Raw genomic sequence first — 15,599 nt, 5'->3', positions numbered from 1 at the left:
AGGGAGAAGCAGGCTCCATGCAGGGAGCCCGACGTGGGACTCGATCCTGGGCCTCCAAGATCAGGCCCTGGGCTGAAGGCAGCGCTAAACCACTGAGCCACCCAGGCTGCCCTAACATCTTATTTTTAAATCATGTCAAATAGATGACTGTTGTCCCAAAATACAAAATAAGCTTTTAGAGAAACATATTTGTTAGATATTTGAATTACATACTATTTATTTGTAGGTTGTTTTCAATCAGTGTATGAAGGCTGCTCAGTAACTGAAGTCAGTATTTGAAAATTATCATAATGGAGTGAGAGGAAGAGAAAAGTATAAGTATGAAGAATAGAGGATAAGAACTTAAACACCTATTTTGTGTTTAACAATATAAAGGGTTTTAAATGAATTGACACGTGGGGATTTAACACTTAAATTGTTAGTATAATTTTACTTTAAAATTCTCAATCATCCCATAAAATCGATTGTTTTAAATTCCTTTTCTTATATCTCCTGTATTATTCACTCTCTATTACCTCCTAATACAAGGGAAAATAGTAGCTTTATTAGGCTTTTTAAAATCCAGAATGTTCATTTACTATAAATTGATACTTGAATGTCTAAATAAAATATCCCATTTCTTGCCTGAGGAATATTTTTCCCTAAGTGAAAATATATTTTATTTTATGTGATTGTGCTGATAAAATTGCTTAGTATACTTTTTGAATCAAAAATTCATGTAGACAATTTAAATGTGCAAGTTTATGATCAAGTCTCTGGGGCCCCTGCACTGGCATATGGAAGCATATTTAAGTTTGTTTTTAATTTCCTTTACAGCTGGCATGGTTTCTTTCGGTTCAGACATATGCATGCGTGCGTGTGCACACCCCCATCCCCCCCCCACTAGCAGAAAGCATCAGCAGAGCTTTTCTAAGTTATTAGGGCAATTTTCTGAATGAGCAGCAAAAGTGAAATTAATATCTTTCTTTAGAGTCATCAAGGACCAAACCCCATCATCTGCCAGCCCTCTTTGATGCTTAGCTCACCATGAAGTTAATGTGGATTTTGTATATACAGAGATGCATGACTGGGGGAAGCAAGCAATTCTTTTTGACCATGTGCAGCTAAATCCCGTAAGGGTACATGGTCTGATCTATTAGTCCTCATTCGCTAATGTGATGCAGGCAGATTGGTATTTTTAATCATGATGTCGGTAATAACTTTGCTATTATGGATACTTGGAACTCCAAGTGTCAAATCAAGCATTTGTATATTTTTTAAATACAATGAATCTTAACTTAATTTTGAAGTGAATTTGCATTATAAATAAGACAAAACACTTTAACTAGTGCCATTCTTTTCTGTGATAACTGAAAAGGTAGCTCTTAATGATAAAGGTCGTTCTTTTTTTTTCAATAAAACTGCACACAGAATTGTAATGTATAAAACTAATCAAAACAATTTTATTTTATTAGCATAAATTTAGTTTTAAGCTAAAAAGTGTTACATTTATTTATTCTTAAAATCAATCATTAAGAATATTGAGTCACATCTATAGCATCTTAGGATTCTGAGGAACATTGTTTGAAAAACATCCATCTACTAAATGGTATCCAAACTCTGATTTGATAATTTTTTTACTTTAACCATAACCAAATTTCTACCTGATGTTGACCATTTTGTACCAGTCAGATGGGTTTTCTCACTGTGTCCTGAGCAGTAGGGTTACATAACTGCACATCCTCAATCTGGACTCCTATTCCTCTCCTCTTTCTTTACACATTGTTCTTGACCTTCAGGACACAGCTCAAGCACTTCTTTCTTATAATTAATACCATTTCATGCCATGCTTTGCATTAATATTCTTGGCTCTGTAAAGCTGCTTAACTGCTTATATGCGTATGTCTTGTCTTTTCATCACGATTGCAAATTTTCTTTGGGTGAAAAATAAGAAAAGAATCCAACACTCTCCTGAAACTTAACCTGGCATACTGCTGTGTCTGTAGTTGCTGTTCAACTATTACTTGAAGGAGGAATTTATGACAGTCAGATCTTTCAAAAAATCCATTTTGAGCTGTTCTACTTGAATAGAGAGCACTTAAGTTTATTTCAATTTAAGCATATGTAAGCTGGCATTCATTTTCCTAGAGACCTTAATTATGTTTGGCAGCATACCTGATACAGAGATCTAATGGTCCACCCACCCAACCATTGCCATTTATGACATTGCTTCCAGAACCAGCCATATGTAATGCACTGAGGGGAGGAAGTGCTTCCTATCCTGGCCCGAGAGGGTCAGCAGAACCTGTGCTGCACCCTTCTCAATGGGGGCTTACAGCCTTTGGCCTTCGGCTGTGGAAGAACTCGGTGCAGGGATGGGAACTGAGAGCTAGGATCCTCTGGGCTACACCAGCTTGTTGTCCTTCTTTCTCTGCTGTGAGAAAAGACCTTCCTATATTCAGAGCCCAGGCGCTCTAATGTGGAAAATGAAGGGCAGTGACCGAGTGTCTCCTTCAGAGGCTGGGCGTGTGAATGGGTTTTCCAGAACCTGGGAATGACCTTGCCCTTAGAGGGGCAGTTAAATATATGTCTTCCTGCCAGGAGAGTGAGATTAGTGGTTTGGAAGTTAGAGGGTTTGATAAACACTTTCCTGAGCTTTACCATTGTGGTGATGTGTGTGGGGTATACATAAAAGTAAGCTGCTTCTCTGCTAAGTTTGCCCAAGAGGAAAATGATAACATTCTTCATCTTAACAAGTTTCCTGTAACGCTGCATATATGAAAAACGGGCCCATTCAACCCCTGGGGGAGGAAAGAAGTTACAAATTTTTCATCGAGCTTAATGGATAAGTATTGAATGTTTTCTCAAACATCAAATATTTCCTTACCTCCAACATTTATCCCCTGCCTTCAACCCCTACCTCCAGTTGACAAATAGAACTGGATTTATTACAACCTGAACAGTGTGAATTCTAACATTGTGGAGATGGGTATGGCTATTGGCCTTGAAAAATTGTAAGCTGAGGTTTGCCAGGACTCTAGATGGTCATAAAGGATGTGGGGGTTATTTCATAGTCAACTAAGGAAACATGCTGAGGGACTCTGGGGTATTCAGAAGGGAAAAAGAGAGGCCACACCCTCAGAGAGATTAAAATCTCTTTGTGAAAATAAAGCATCCATATATGCAAGATTAATGCATACAAAAGGGCTAGATGATTCCTTCCTAATTAGTCAAGTGGCAAACAAAAAAGTGCTCGAATTCACAACAGGCCATATCTCTGATATCTGAAGAGATTTGGAAGGTTTTATGAAAGGATTCCCAGTTGGAATAGGATATAAAGCAGTAGCAGAACTGGTAATGATGAATATTTACTGTTTCTTATTTGTTTTCTCATTGTTCATGTGTAATAATGAATACATTACTCATTACTTCTAATCAGTGGATATTGTTATGTAAATTTCGCAGCAATTATCTATACCTTTTTAGCAGGATATTTTAACTCCCAATTATGTAATTTTGCTTGAATATTTATTTATTTATCACCAAACAAATAGGAATCTCCAGAAGCTCAGAGATATGTAATGTAGTATCAAGTGGCTTGTGTGGTGAGTGGTGACATGCCGCATGGGTGACCCAAGTCCTTGCTACTTAGATGTGGGCTATGCACCTGCAGCATTGGCATTACCCGAGAGCATGTTAGAAGTGCAGGGCTTCAGGCCCCACATAAGACCTGCTGAACGAGAATCTGCATTTTCACAAGATCCCCAAATAATACACACGCACATCCAACGGTTGGAATCACGTTTTCAGTTGTCACTAAGCGCTTCGTGTTCCATTCTGATCTGATCCTTTTGAAACTCGTTACAGAATTGTGGAGGGGGTGAAAAGAAAAAAAGAAAAGAAAAAGAAAAAGAAAAAGAAAAAAAAATAATTGTGGAGGGGGTGTTTAGTCACTATCTGTGTAATCTTCCCTGATGTGACATGTTATTTAAGAGAACAAAGTTTTGTAGTATTACGGATGAATGATCCTGGCCATAGCTAAAAGTTAAGTGAACACCGAAACTATTTTCCCAGCACTTGGAGTCCTTCAAAACTCAAACCATGTTTTGGAAAATACTATTTTCCCTTTTATATCTAAGTCCATGTGAATTCAATTTTGTGGGAAATTTAAGCCATATGTTTCTGATTCATTTACACTTAACCCTTGAGAAGGTTGTGTTACAACAGCAATTGCCTGTCCAAAAACATCTCAGTCTTTTAGTAAATCCTTCAGAAGCGTACCGAGATGGGGAAAAGAGAAGTGGGGAGAAGTCATGGGGAAGACTCCAGAGAAGTTGGGGTTTGGGTTCAGCACTCTGACTGTGGCGGCAGACCTGTACAAGATCCTGTGCGTGCATAGCTTCTGTGGGACACATCTTTGGCAGAGGCAGGGAGGGATGACTGTACAGCCTCATGTGCTGGAAACAACCAGACACATGTGTACCTCATGCAGCCTGGACAAAATCCATAGTTGGTTGTTTTTTTGTTTTTTTGTTTGTTTGTTTGTTTTTTGTTTTTAACTAACCATACATGAACCTCTTTCCCTTTCTTCCACAAAATGTATTCACATCACTTTGCAAGATTTCTGCGTAGCAAGCCCAGCAGGCTTTGTCCATACTTGGTGTTAACCCACCTCTTAGTGACACTGACAGAGGAGGAGAGGACAGAGTGCCACCACTGTTGCTGGGAAAGCCTTTGTGGGGGATAGGATGAAAAAAGCAACTGCAATCCTCTCTACTTTGAGTATTAATTATAGTTTGAGCTGATGTATAACCAGAGAATCTTAAAAATTCATTAAGGTTGTTTGTTGCCTCTTGGTGAAGCTTGTGTTCTCGTTTGTTGAGTCATATATTCCTTGTGACAGCTTTCTTTTGATTGATGGATAGTCTGTATAAATGCATGTGTACGCATGAGAATATATGTTGTGAATAAAGAGTGAGTGTTTATGGTGGAAGAAAACAGTGATCAAATGAATCCTGTTTTCTATTGAGACCTCTGTCCCTACGTTTAGTGAGTTTGTTTAGAAAAGAGGGCCTGGCTTGATTACAGTTCTTAGTAGCCATTGATAAACGAAAGAGCATTTGAATTCCATGTCTAACACTTTATTCCAGGGAACCTGTAAATACATATTCATATGACAGATGCTCTAATCAAGGCTGAAGGTCTTACTTAAATATTTTAAAAAGCAACCTTGGTGCTAGAAGGCAAAGCACATGTGAGCCAAGATTGTGATTTTGCCAGTTTTCCCCTGGCTGTAGGCATTCACATGATCATCTTCTGTTGTGGCATGTAATGCCTTCAAACATGCCATCCCTTTTGCTAGAAAGAAAGCTTTTCTCCTTTGCCATCAGCTGCCTGGCTCTTTCCTTCCAGGATTCCCCGATGTCAGTCTATGAGCCTTCCCTTGCCCTCTGTCACGGGGCAGCATCCACCATCTGTGCTTCCCACATATCCTGGGCTTACCTCTGCTCTAACATTTGCGATTCTGGTGTACAATTAACTGTTTCTGCGGCAGGGGCTCTGCCTTCTGTAGCTCCCACCACCTAATGCAAAGTAAGTACTCACTAAAGCTGTTGAATAAATGAATCTGTGACTGAAACAGTGTCCCAAACTAGCTCTTCAAAGCTGAACACCTTCTACTGATGCCCAACTTAAAATCTGAGCTAGTGGCTGGAATTTGTTGAGCATTCTCCAAACGACTCTAGTGTTGTCAGTTCATGTCAAATGGAAGCCAAACCTTGCTTCTTTGAGTATAGTCTGGGCTCCTCAGCGCTGACCACCTTGCAGACACCCACAGGGGTTGAGGAGGCTGTGTCAAGGAATATGGTGGCTCACTACAGCCATCATGACTAGACAAAGAATCCCAAGCAGATGAATTCAGAGGGTCTCTGTTCAGTCATTGGAAGGTAATGCTGTTTGGTTTCCATTAGGCCAGTATACCCCATATCTCACCTGCTCCATTTTTTATGTTGTTGAAAACATATCCCAGTTTTAAAGACTTTCACAGATGACATTTTCACAGTTTCCTTCTCTAACTTGTTCCATTATTTGTTTAATAAGTCTCGCTGTCAGAAATGTATTCTTTTGCTCTAATCTAAATCCCAAAATGCCCATTTTCCTCCATTTGGTCTGCAGTCAAGCAGGGGAACAGCTGGCCACCTCAAAGTGTTCTCTATCCATCCCTTGGATCATGTGTCATCTCCTTAGGGTTTCCAAAAGTTTCTCATTATATTTGCGAGTAAAAATAAAACTCGAACTTTCAACTCCTGCATTTATCACCAGAATATCCAGCTTCCTTTGTCACCTCCTGCCCTCCTATGGGTCTTTTCCCCACGTTGTTTTCTGTGTCCTTTTGTTACTGTAGTGGGAAACTGAGCATACCCTGTACTCTATCCTGCATTTGGTCTTCCTCTGCAAGCATAAGCTTCTTGAAAGCAGAGATTGTATGACTCTTCTTTGCATTGTCTGCAATGCCTCGTACCTCGAAATTGAATTTCCAGGAGCCACTCTTTAACGTACCTTACCCCAGTTTGTCTGAAATTGATAAAAAAAAACGTAGCTGGTAAACTTCATTCTCACTCCTAGGGAAAAGTCTATATATTACAGGGGCATTTTAGAAAGAGAAGCTTAACAGCAACATTGAATGTGAAAAGCACAATGCAGAACACAGAAGATTCTGCAGTGTACATACGTTTCAGAGTTCTTTATGCGTCAGCAAGGCAATGGGCATTTCTAGGTAGCTTGAAACATGTTCCATTACGTGCATTTCCACGGTGCAATCCAATATAGAAAGTGGATTTGTCTGTATTACAGATAATTAGGATAACAGTAACACCAGTAATTACTGTGAAGGGATTTTGTGTAGCATAATGAGTGCCCACAAACGATTTAGGAATTCATAGATGAAAGAAGATACAGAAGCAAGAGTTTTGGTGTTGAAAAGACACAAGCAAACTGTGTTTGAAATATGTTACCAAACATCATGTTTTATGAGCACAGAGTGGCAAAACATCAGGACACAGCTGTTGATTTTAGATGCTCTTTTCAGAGCCAAGGACCCCTGTTCAGGGAAGAGGCTGTCAGGATAATCAGAGTGAAGCGCATCACCCTTGCGATGATTTACCCAATTGTATGCCTGTCCTGGAGATTTCCCCTGATGTCCTAGGAAGTGTTTGGCTAAGTGGAACCGCATAGCTATGTGTGGGCTTGAATATTTAACATCAAAACCAAGCTTTGGCAAGATATGCTGGCATAGCCCAAAAACATACTCTCACTTCTCTGGATTAAAGAAAAAAGAAATCAGAAACTAATTTTAAAATTAGGGTTTACTATGACATTTTTCATACTAAGAGAATTCGCAGGAAAAAAAAACTCTCCATTTTAAGTCATAGTACACAACAAGACCTAAACTCCCATGGCAAACACAAAGATATTACTAAATAACTATTTCTGAAACTTGGTGTATTGTGTTATTATTAACATTTCTGTTGAGGGAAACATCTTTTATTAAACATTTAAGCTGTACATCTCAGAACTCTACTTTGGCAACTGATATCAAAGCTATAAAATGGAGATAGCTTACATGTTACAGTTCTGTCAAATACTCAGCCTTTTCATTAAGGAAAAAAGAAGAAAGGAGAAACCCCACTTCAAGCCATTACTAGTGGCATGACCTTTGCTCAAAAGATCCGTGTTTCAACATAATACTCTTGCACCCCTGGGAACACTAAAGGCCAAAGGGCAGTCCTTTCTGTTAATGGTGGTACATGATTCTAGGACACAGGGTCAGTGGATATTTCAATTAGTACCAAGAGTCTATTATTGTGCCAAAGAACACAAATAAGTAGCTATAAAAATAATCAAATTAGAAAACAAGTTAGAAATTAATATGTCTTATGAAACTGCCTCCCCTGACTAGAGGCATGTTTAAGAGACAAGTTATTCTATTTGAAGTTGGTAGAATAAGTTCAGAATATATCAAAGAAAGATTACCCGGAAGACATTTTTCTAGTTTACTCAGTTCTGCTTGCTTTGTGCTTTCTAATTTTTTTCATTTCAGAAGATGGCTGCTTTCCATTTACCTGAATGTGACTGTTTTCCATTTTCTGCAAACCATGGGAGTCATTTCGAGTTTGTGTGTGTGTGTGTGTGTGTGTGTGTTTTAATATTTCCTTAGAGGAAAAAAAAGAACATTTCTTTAGAGAATGAAAATGTCTTATCACTCTTATGGAGCACCTTTTCGTGAAACCCATACAGTAGTGTTGCTCGTGTAGACAGTTATAATGAAAAGGCATTCTGGGGAGCCTGATTGCGTATGGCACAGCGTGCATTGTAACCCATCACACACATTGGAATGCACATGTTGGCAGAGCCAAGCAATAATGGTTGATGTTCACAATGGCCCCGAGGTATTCGGCGTCAGGTGTTTGGTATAATTTTGGGCAAAGGATACTTTATTATAGTCAGACATTTTGGAAGTAAGATATATGAATAATTATTAGTGAACAATATTTAATTGGCCATATTGGATAAGTGGGAGATGTCTGCAGCCAAGCTCAGCTACCCCCAACAGGTTATCATCTCAGACAGACACACAGACAACAGATTTAAAGGCAACAGATTTAAAGACATTGGAAAAACTGAACCAACACCATAGTGGGTATAAATCTTTAGTAGTACATCAGGTTTACATCACTACTGCCCAAACAAATTGCTCATGCTTTTTTATTCTCACAAATCACTCTCTTATTTTGATAGTTCTGTTTTTGCAAATAGTGACCAGGACAGAGTGTATCATTTTAGGTGGAACATGCAGGATGTTGATATTGAATGATACCAACCACCCTTCCTTAACCAGAGATGCAGAGAAACACAGGTTACCTAGATCTCTAGGTTTACTTTTACTTTGTGTTTTTAAAAGAGAAGTATTTAAGAAGAATTAGAGATTGTGTATTGGGGTGGGGAGGTGTTTGCAGAATGTTTTATGAGTGGCTTCTCTTCTGTCCCAGACATGGGCTTAGAGTCCTTGAGGCTTTCTGAGCTGTTTTTTTTTTTTTTTTTTTTTTTTTTTTTTTTTTTATTGGTGTTCAATTTACTAACATACAGAATAATACCCAGTGCCCGTCACCCATTCACTCCCACCCCCCGCCCTCCTCCCCTTCTACCACCCCTAGTTCGTTTCCCAGAGTTAGCAGTCTTTACGTTCTGTCTCCCTTTCTGATATTTCCCACACATTTCTTCTCCCTTCCCTTATTTTCCCTTTCACTATTATTTATATTCCCCAAATGAATGAGAACATATAATGTTTGTCCTTCTCCGACTGACTTACTTCACTCAGCATAATACCCTCCAGTTCCATCCACGTTGAAGCAAATGGTGGGTATTTGTCATTTCTAATAGCTGAGTAATATTCCATTGTATACATAAACCACATCTTCTTTATCCATTCATCTTTCGTTGGACACCGAGGCTCCTTCCACAGTTTGGCTATAGTGGCCATTGCTGCTAGAAACATCGGGGTGCAGGTATCCCGGCGTTTCATTGCATTTGTATCTTTGGGGTATTGAGCTGTTTTTAATGCAAGTGAAATTTCTGGTGTTTCCATCTGCCAGGTTCAAAATGGAATTTAATCTTGAGACTCAGGGAAAGAATTAACATTCATCAGTACTTCTTAAGAAAGAGCACAGTCCATGCTTTGGCACACACCAAGCTTTATTACTAAATTTAATTTTGTTTTCCAATTAATTTTATCCAATAGAACAACTGTTTTCAAAGCTAATATTTTATCAGCAATAAAGTTAAATCCTTTATTCCTTCTTCATATCTTTGAGTCCAGCTCATTGAATTTAAGGGAGGGATTATGGAAATAAAGAGAAAACTGGCTGATTTTTAAAGACAAAGTAAGAGCACTAACCAATATAAGGATAATAGAGGTAGGGAAGGCTTGTGGAGAAAGATTTCATTTTTATGTATAACAGGTTCAAATTGTTGTCAGCATAGCCAAGTGAGATACCCAAGCAGGCAATTAGGTTAATGGACGTGATTTTTAAAAGAGAGGTCAGAGCTAGAGAGATAGATTCCCTTGCATGAAAATGATTATTGATGTCATAGGATGGACCAGCCTATGAGGGCTACAAACAGCGATAAAAAAATGAGTCATAACTCGGGGCTTTCCCTGCCAAAATATAGAGAATTCACATTTTAGCCAAGAGGAAAAGAATTGGCAGGTTCGATTTTTGCAAGAAACATGAAGACCAAAAAGAAGCCACTTGCAGCATTAAGCTTCTAGGAAATCATTTGAGACTGCAGTGGGAGCCACTGAAGCCAAATTGCTGGATGTTGCAAATACGATGTAAAGTGGGAGTGGAATGTCAATGACCCTCGTGCAATGTTGGGGATAGAGGGGAGAAGTGGAACTTGGTATTTATGACTCAATTGAATAAGAAGGTCAAGGAAAGGTCATGAAACTGAGCTAAATCAACCAGCAACGAAGGAGGCATTGATGATACAAGAGGAAAGTAGCTCAAGCAGTGAAGTCCTAATTACTCATCCAGAATGAGCAGAGGTAGAGAGGGAGGTGCGCTGGCAGGTGGGGAGAGGGGACTGTGAAGTTACAGACACACAGACAGAATTGCCAACCAGAACAGTCTTGCCTCTTGGGCCATGATGAAGTTTGTCCCCATATAGGAGACGTTAATGTTTAAAATAAAATAAAATAATAAAATAAAATAAAATAAAATAAAATAAAATAAAATAAAATAAAATAAAAATAAAATAGGAGATGTTAAGTGTGATTTCAGTGAACACATGAGTCTGGCTTTTAAATTTTCTACTTTGCTGATTTTAATATAAGAAAGTTCTAGCATGCTGGAGGTATGAAGAAAGGCCAGTGTAAAATTTGAAGTCTGTATAGCAAAAGGGAATTGGAAGAGCTGAAGAACTTGACCAGGCATCACCAAAGGGATGGGAGAGAGGCTCCCCATAAGTGACAGAACTGAGATTCACTCAGCTTTTCAAAGAGAAAGAAATCTGGGTGGAGACCTCATTCTTATTCTCAGAAACCCGAGTTTTATGAGGATGAGTCTGACCAATTTTCCCCTGCTCTCATGGAGGCCAAAATAAGGGGAAAGGAATTTAAATCAAAGATGATTCTTTTATCTGTGTCTTAGAAAGAACTTGAAGAAATGTTAGGATGGGATTCTAACATGCTATGGAGAATCTTTAAGGGAAAAAAAGAGACTGTTAATCTGTTTTAAATAACATATATTCAAGTGGCTAAAGTCAAGGGTCAGAGCAGGGTGATTTCTTGAAAACTTTCCAGTTAGTGATTTGATCACTTCTGTGGTCAAATTCAGTCAGGTTGTTTGAGAAATGCTACCACTTGCTTTTTTTATGCCATTCAAAAACTATGAAAATAAAGTACTCTGTGTGTGTGTGTGTGTGTGTGTGTGTGTGTGTGTGTGTGAGTGATGTCTCTGTCAACTAGGAAGGACATTAAAGTAGTACTTTATGAATTTTGTAAAAAGAACAACTACTTTTGTATGTTAGTTTTAGGTTGTTTGCATACAATGAAAGTACAAGTCATCTTTAGCAGTGGCTGTAAAACATGTCTGCAAAAGTCATCATTGGGATTTGCTTAAATATTTCTCAAAGTAAAAAAAGAGAGAGAGAGAGAGAGAAAATGGTCTCTCGTTCATTCAGATCTTGATTCATTTGTCTTGCATTGTCTTACTATCTGGTGGGAATAATTCAACAAGTGCTGTTCTTCATTAAAACCTTTAGAATATTTAGGTATTTTACAGACTATGTTTGTTATAAGTGTATTCTAATGATATTGAATGACCTGAAGTTATCCATTTTGTGTTACTTTCTGGTAAGAAAATTATGGTACAAGAATTATGGCAGTCGCAGGCAAAAGCTGTATGCCCATGGCAAAAGTAAACTGTGATCATACTTCGACGTTCTTAATAACATTAACAATTCAGTGAAAAGAGTGCATTGGAGATAAATAAAATTTTCCACTAATCTCTCACAAGTTAGTCAGAAATAGAAGGCATGTTTTTTTTGTTTGTTTTTTTTTGTTTGTTTTTTTAGAAGGCATGTTTTTTATGGCCATCCTTACTTTTCTTCATTATTTGGTTGCTCTTTGAGTGCAAAACTGTTTATGTCTCTGCTCTTCATTGCCTTCCACAAGTTGACCAAGGTCTGTGGTGCTTTAATTCACAGCCCATGTTCATTTTTTATGTATTAAAAAAATAAAAAATCACAGCTTTCTGAAGTCCCCTGACACAGAGGTCTGCAAGCTGTGGCCCGCATACCGGATGACTTCCCCCCACCCCAATCTGCTTAGGTTCTGTCCATGGCTGCTCTTGCATTACAGAAGTAGGGCTGAACACTTGGAACAGATTAGTTGGCCGATATGGCTGAAAATATTTGCTATTTGGCCATTCATAGAAAAGGTTTGTTACTGGTTCTCCATCCCACTGTAAATTATTTGGGCCCTGTGTCCCAGCATTCCTTTATTTAGAAATGCATCCACAGCATCTTGTCTGTGTTATATTTTCATCTCATGACCTTTCCCGACCTTTGCAAATTCTTCTTCCCTTTTAAGATCCAACACACATGCTTTCTCGCCCAAGAAGTCTTACCTGAATCCACCAGCATGAATTACTCATAATCTAAGTGTCTATCCTGCATTTTGTGGGTACTTCCAGCCCCAGACCATAGCATGTCCATAGTCCAGGCCTCTCCCCAGGCTTACTTTCCAGGATAACTCCAGGTACGGCTGCTCTGAGTCCCAGCACAGGCCATTGGGCTTCAACCCCCATCATCTTGAGCCTAGTGGGTGACAGATCCCTTGTTCTTGAAGTCAAAAATACCATATGAAATCACCTGATAATCACAAAAACATTTAAATTCATGTACATTAATGGAGTTCTAGATGGTTCTAGCTTTCTCTGCCCCACATTTCTTTAGAACTCTACCTGCTGATTTGGGCAAGTGTTTCCAGCTCTAAAATGATGGAGTTTCAGATTCCCCTGTGGTCATGGCCTCTGTCTGAGCAGCTCACCCCAGAGTTGAAGGGATGAATCTGAATTCTCACAGTCCTGCCAGTAGTCTGTGTCCGGCCCATGGCTTTCAACGCCCACCAAGAGCACCTTCATTGCTTGCAGGGACCCTTCCAGCCCATCAGGTCAACATTTAGTGGAGCTTCCTTACTAATCACTTCAACTTATCTCATGAAATCAAAATTCAGGTGAGTGTTGCAAGCTTAACTCAACCCAGATACATCTCCTTCTTCTCCTTCTTAGCACATAACACAATTGAAGTTAAAGTTTATTATCAGCACATATTTCCATATATACATATATAAAATCTCCTATCTTTCCTATTCCAGTGACTATGTCTTATTCATCTTTTCATCCCTGACAGGGGATATACTGCTTTTCACTCACTGAACACTGCAGAAACATTGGAATGAACCCATTCCTTACCCTCTTAGCATTGAACTTCAGTTGAAGACATCCCCTCAATTCATGCTAATGCTCTTCTTTCTTCCATGATACTTCTCCCTGGTTTGCACTGGCCCCAAAATGAACTTCACCTGGGATGATGAAGTCTTCTTCCACATGCTCCCTCCGTTGGGCCTGTGTACAGGTCCCAAAGGCACTTTACTCCCTTTCTGATGAGTTTTGCAGTAAGTTAATGGCTACATTGTCCTTTCATCCAGCTGGTCAATAACAGCACACTGTGAGCGGTCAGAGTTTACGTGTCGGCAAGATGTCTGGGGGTATGCACCATTGTTCTCTCATGTTCTTTTACCATTGGAAAGCAATTGCTTTGAACACCAAAAAACGATTACAGAAGATTACACCTTTTAAAGGCAATCTCTGTATCTTGTTCAGTGTGAGAACACAGTCTGCAAAATGTAGTGTGACTTGCACAGCAATTACTTACCTTGTTAGATCTAATTTCAGAATGCCTCAATTGCCCATTATCTTAGCACATTTTTTAAAAATGTACCCAACAGCAATGTTGAAGCTGCAGATCTCTTGAAGACTGTTGTGTTGGTACCTACTGATTGCATCAAGCTGTACACTTTTTTCATTTTAAGCGCTTGGAGGACACTGAGCTCAATTTTTTTGATTATTGAAGTCTTGTTAATTTCACCTGTCTCACGTGTTGAATATGGTGAGTCTCGCAGATAACCAAAGCTTGCTATGTTTAGTAACCAAATTTTTTTCCCATAGTATCCTTAGTACTTAACAGGAATTCTTTTAAAGTGTATTTAATGATTCTTCGACAGTATATTCAAATGATAATTAAACTTTACTTGATGGTTCTAGGTCATCTATTTGCATTATTTCATTGGGCTATTAAGATAGAAAGAACTGATTGCTCTTATCTTAGATAACAGATTTAACAGATTGCTAAAATATTGTAGTCTGTTTTTATAAGACTTCATCTGTAGTCATTTATGGTTTTTCACTTGTTCTCTTGTGTCCTTGGTGCTATTAATACGCTGTCTTATGTTACATCCACGTTCCAGGGTGAGTATGTGAAGATGACTGACTACCATCCATATAGAACCCACTCCTCATTTGAAGACCATATTGTGGGCAGCCCTGATGGCCCAGTGGTTTAGCACCGCCTTTGGCCCAGGGGTGTGATCCTGGAGACCTATAGGATAGAATCCCCATGTCAGGCTCCCTGCAGGGAGCCTGCTTCCCCCTCTGCCTGTGTGTCTGCCCCTCTCTCTCTCTCTCTCTCTCTGTGTGTGTGTGTGTGTGTGTCTATCATGAATAAATAAATAAAATCTTTAAAAAAAAATGAAGACCATATTGTATAGTGATTACAAGTATGCACTCTGTTTTAATCCCAGTTCTGCTACCTACTAGCTGTTGATCTTTGGCAAGTTACTTAATCTTTGCATTTCTCTCCTCACTTACTGCATCTAATGAATGGGCATAATAGTACTCACTTTCTAGAACTGTGAGGATTAGGTGGTAGGACAGTGTCTGGTGTATGGAAAGAGCTAAACAGCTGTATTATCTGTTTTTATTGCAGATAACTAATGGATACAGTATCTCAGAGACCTTCAGATTTTGGCCAGTCCTATTCTAGGTCTGAGGATACTCATAGTATAGATGGATTATCCTATCTCCCCCAGTTTTTAGATTACCCTACCCTTTTCTAGAAGTTACACAGATGTAGAATAAGTAGAGTCAGGCTTGTATCTACCTATGTAATTTAATTGGTAGTTATCCTAGAGTAAAAGTTATTTGCATATCTGCCTATGTCCATATACTGTTGAGTACTATGAATAACCACCCATCCTGAACCACAGCACTGCGTGCTTCCCTTACACCAAATCATAACAACTCAGAATGCCCCATCACTAGCTATGGAGACTAAAAAGAGCATTTATACCTTGTCCTAGGCCCTATATCCGGTACATCACAGCAGGATGTAACTTGGGTCTTTCTAAAACCATACAATGAACTAGATTCTTGCCTTGCCGGCTCCTCAAAAAAACATACAACTGTTTGTACAACACTTAACCATCATGGGTCTAGTTGGAA

General features: G+C 38.9%; 1 protein-coding gene across 27 annotated transcripts in view; it reads left to right on the top strand.

Moving 5' to 3' along the window:
• The window catches only part of PARD3 (par-3 family cell polarity regulator), a 649,441-nt gene that overhangs the window by 581,901 nt on the left and 51,941 nt on the right, over positions 1 to 15,599 (top strand). The gene's annotated exons all lie outside the window — the stretch shown is intronic.

This window comes from Canis lupus, chromosome 5, assembly GCF_048164855.1.
Source record: "Canis lupus baileyi chromosome 5, mCanLup2.hap1, whole genome shotgun sequence".
NCBI lineage: Eukaryota > Metazoa > Chordata > Mammalia > Carnivora > Canidae > Canis > Canis lupus.
The sequence above is the reverse complement of the archived record's forward strand: the minus strand, read 5'-3'. Positions and strand labels throughout refer to the sequence as shown.